Genomic DNA, 5,110 nt, shown 5'->3' with positions numbered 1-5,110 from the left:
TGCTTGCAGGAAGACCAACAGAGACACTGACAAAATAAGCTATATGACAACTTGCTCGGGTAAGTCTTGACAGAACCTACATTTTAGAAAAAATTAACTAGTTTGGCAAGGAAGGGAAAGGATAAAGGCTCTGCTTGTTTCAATCTTGTACTCTCTGCTTGTTACATTTTTATGAATAAATAAATCATAGGAGTCTGGGAAGAAGTTGTGCTGGGTTGTCTTGATACCAGAAAACTAGAGGGTGGCAAATTGGTGTGAACCCAATTTTGAAAAGGACTCTGGGGGAGCTTTGTGGAACTCTAGTTCTGTAACCTTGATGCTTCTACCAGGCAAATTAAATGAAAGTATAATGAAGATTAGAATTAGTGGACACTTGAATAAAAATGATCGGAGAAGAATCATCAAGGGTTTTATGAAGAGAAATACTGCCTTATGAATTCTTTGAGTGGTTGAACAAGAATATGGGTGAAGGTCTACTTGGATTTCCAAAAGACCTTTGACTAAGCCTACTGCCAAAGATTATTTAGGGAACTAAGCAGCTGAGGAGCAAGCAGGACAGTGCTTTTATGGATGAGTAAATGACAAAGAGGTAGGAAACAAAACAGGACCAACTGTTTTCAGACTGGAGGGAGCTGCCGAGGATCATTTTGCTATTTGACATAATTTGTGAATGAGCTGGAAAGGGAGGTGGTAATGGGCTCCTGTGATATTTCAGATGAAACTAAATTGCTCAGGGTTTTAAGGATTAAGAAAACAATGAAGAAAGATGGATATCCTACAATGTCATGTTATGTGAATTAATAAAGAAATAAAGCAACATCATTAAGAGAGGAGCCTTGTTGAAACAAGGCTCTTGCACAATAAAATGTAGCACTGGACAATTACAACTTGATTTTATAAAGTTGTTTGAAAATGGAAGTGATGTAAAATAACATTTTTTGATTCTATATTTGTTACAGCTTAATTCCTTTCAGATCAAACACATTGCCTCTATCAATAAGAGATGTGCTTTGCTAGCTCTGGAAATTCTGCCTACCTCCTAGAAGTCAGACTAGATTCTCTTCTTATTATGTCTGCTTTCATGCCTATAGAAAATCAAGCTGTGAATTCATTCAAGATTCATCAGCCCTAAGATCTTCCAGCTGTGCTTTTCTAAAATTTGTGCACAACTCGATGAACCCAGGTTTGGTGATCACCGTGAGGAGAATGTCCTTGAGGGATTTGACATATTCAGTTTTACTGATATTATGTAAACAAGATGCTTGCAGAACTGAAAAACAAAAAAAGAGTATTTCTGTCACAATATAGGGACTGCATGCTCATGGGCCTATGACCTGCTGTGTAAGAAGATGGCATTTTTACATATCTCTTTTCCAGAGAATGGCTACACAACAATTATTTCTGACAATGCACTTTGATATATTCTGTAAAATTAATGAAGTCATAGCAATGGCAGGTAGAGCAGCAGCATTTTGCTGTTAAATCCTCAGTGATTACTTAATTCTAGAATTAAGGAATTTATGGCAAGAACCTGTTCATTCTCCTGCTAGTGCAGACAGAGTCTCAAGGGTTTTGGAAAAAAAAAATATGGAAGCTAGTGAATTATAAATTAAAAATAGAGTAACTACTACAGTTCCTCTCTAATGAAAGATGGCAGAGAAAGAGACAAATTATTCTGTTTAAAGAATCAATATGTGTACACCTGCTAGACTGATTTGTTTACTGTGAACTGCTTCTTTAAATGCCGTCTCTTGTGCTCTGAGTCATGGTAGTCACAAAGGATACACAGTAATTTTAGCTCCTTCATGGAGCCTTAAGAACTTTCATTCTAGCTGGTTTTTTTACCCAAGAATGAGTTGTCTGCTGAGAAAGCATGTCTTGATCATGTTAGTCATTTTAAGTGTGGGAATAAACCAAATTGCATATTCCTTTTTTTTGTATGCCTTCAGTTCAGGAAACAATGTTAATTTTGTCATCCTGAGTCAATAAATTTCTTTCTAAATGGAGAAGCACCTAGTTTTTGCCTTCTAATTCCCTGAGAGTTTTGTTAAGGGATAATAATCTCTGAAACTGCAAGAAGGTAAATCCTATATTGTCTCACTGAGAACCAAAATTGAGATCTATCCAGAGTGCTGGACAGTTGAAACTCTAAACAGATGGCTTGGCTCCTTGGCAGACTGTAGGTTCATACTCTATCAGTCTACCTTCCTAAGTTTCTTAACCCTATTTTAGTTCACACCAAAAGACATAAAAAGACAAACAGTGTTGACATATCATCAATGTATTCTAGTAGTAGAACCCACTTGAATTTGATATTTACTCTAATGGAAGATAAGTCATTCTAGTATCTTCAGGGTAGGCCAAGGAGCCAGAATTTCTTTATTTCTCTTTCAGAATGTTGTTATTCTCTGCATCCCTGCCCAATTCTGCAACTTTGTGCAACTAGGCTGAGTCAGTCCTACACGCCTGCTTAAACCTTGCCTGTTGACTTCCTTGGGACTGAATGTGCTTCTACATATAGTCAAACACGACCATTGTATTGACTTCACCAGGACAGATTACAGTGTACATTGATAGGCTCTTGCAGAGCTCTTTGTAAGAGAATACAGGGGACTACTGGGTGTATTGCTCACTGCTAAGTTAAGAAAAATATTGCATTGGAGTTGATACTCCATGGTAGCCAAATAAGAGTAAGTGGAAACAAAAGCTTAACACTTTCAGAGATGTTTAATTGAAGTGACACTTCTCAACACTTTGGTATGCAAAGCTGCATTCTTGAAAGTAAAGCCTTTACCAGCAGAGTTATAAGAAAAAGCTTGGGAGATGGGAAAAATCAGTTAATCATACTCCCACAATTTAAGAATAAATGAATAAGTTCCCTTTAGTCTTATCATTTGACATATCTTCCAACCAAGCTGATAAGAAAATTTTGGCTAGACTTCAATAGCTACATCTTCTTATTATTTACCTGCTGGCAACACAAAACAGCCGAAAAACGTACAGATTTGCTTCTACAGTTATTTTTGACTTTTATAATATCATGTGAAAAAAAATTAGGGCTGGTCTGCCTTGTGGACATGTAGAATATATTAATCTCTGCTGTAACAACTCTCATCAAATGTGTTTCTAACAGAGATGATAAATCTGGCACTGAAGTGAAGTTAGTTATGGGCTAGTGAGGAAGAGATGTGCCCATTGTTGTCAACAGTTCCTTTGGGTGGGAAGGTGACAGCTTATGTTAAGGAAATTTCAGTACCATGGCAACTCAAAATGCAACTGCGGACATGTTCCCACTGACTCTTTGCCAGTTTTTAACTTTCTATTTCTGATAAAACTACTGGGGACGCAGGTCAGTGTAAGAAAAAATCTTTGAGGTTACTGACTGCCCAGATATCCTCTGATCTTGTCAGTGTGGGCATAACACAGGATTCAGACACACAGCTAATGGAAACAAGGAGACATCTTTGAAGCTGAGGCCTCAGATATTCATGATGATTTTTTAACCCCAATTTTGGATCTTCAGGTCATGAAACACAGCCTCTTTTTGCTCAAATATCTGAGGAGAAAGGACACACTAAAGACTGGCAGTATATCTTTTTAATAGGATACTAAGTATGGCATAAAAGGTTTCTAAGTGGATTTGCAACCAGAAAAGTCTTGTGAATCTGGGTCAGTTCCTTTAAGTAGAACATGGTGATGAAGAATTTAACAAAAAGCCCATTTGATGTACTACACTATGTCTTACAGATTAAAGCTACTTTGGGATTGCCATTTATCAGGCAAGCATCTGAAATCTTGCTCCTTTCAGTTTTCATTGCTTTGTAATGTCTCTGTGTAAAAAAAAAAAAAAAAAAAAAAAAAGGACAGAAAAGTCACTACGTATACCTCTAAATTCATTGGCCTGTCAAGGATTTCATGCTGACTTGCCACAGGTAAGAACAAAACAAGATCCTGACGTAGAATATTCTGTCATTCAGAGGTCAAACAGGTAGCAGGGGGTGGATAAGCCCTGTTTTGCTGAATGAATTTCAGAAAAAAGCTGAATAATACAAGTGTTAGTACAGAATGGTCACAAATACTCACGACAACCTCCCATTTTTATCCTTGGGCTGTTATGTCCCTTACAGAGGTTCTGTGAGTTAAATCCTGATGTCCTTAATATTTCAACAGTCCAAAAAGTATTAGTGGTTTTGCCTCAGAAGTATATCAGATGTGGCTACTGACTGAAGAACTCTGCAAGTCAAACACTGTTTCCTCTAAGGTCCTCCTTCCCCACAGCTGGAGGCTCCTCCCCGTTTTGCTAATGGACTGGACAAGGCAACTGAAAAACGATGTATCTTTTTGGATTTGTTTTGAGCTTGATCTAGTTCCTTATCATATTCACAGCATTTCCTCACAAACAGCCCTGCCAGCACAGCTGTAGGAGAACTGTCTTGTGGCGCACAGGCATTTTGCTTAAGAAGCCACATTTTGTTTAAGAAGAAGACACATTCCCCTAGAAAATTAACCTTTTCTGAAGGACCTCATGTCAGGATACCTGCACAGAGAAATGAATGCATCTGCAGCAGGAAGCTTCCCTTGCCTTTTTCTTCAGTTACAAGCAGAACAAAACATTTGCCATTTTGTCTGCCCCCTAGAGATGCATGGTTATCTCTCCACAGCAAGAGGGCTCAAAAATCAGCAGTTGCTTACAATACATTTGTCCCTTCATTATCTGGAGTGCTAACTGGAGCCTGCCCAGTAAGCAGTGATGTTGAGAGTAGCATAAAAGCTATATGGGAAAGGAAGAGCTAGGTGCCTCGTGAAGTTATAATGCCAGAAATCCTGAGAGGGTTTAAAGACAACAAAATCAATGTTGGATGACACACACACAAAAAATTGCTGGTCTGCGTAACCCAAAGTTGTGGAATTGTTTTTGTCTTACCTACCTTTAACACCATGTACCTACTTCAGAGCACATAGGGCTGCCTTTACTGCCAGGAATGAAACACAGACACTGTGAGGACAGGTATGTTGGCAGATGTCCTAAGCTATCTCTTTTACAATTAATACACTTATTCACTTCACTGACAGAAAGGGAAGCCTGAAGTGGCAGGTACAAACATCACAA

Source organism: Corapipo altera, unplaced genomic scaffold (assembly GCF_003945725.1).
Source record: "Corapipo altera isolate COAL_440 unplaced genomic scaffold, ASM394572v1 0, whole genome shotgun sequence".
Taxonomy (NCBI): domain Eukaryota; kingdom Metazoa; phylum Chordata; class Aves; order Passeriformes; family Pipridae; genus Corapipo; species Corapipo altera.
This window is presented reverse-complemented; position numbering follows the sequence as displayed.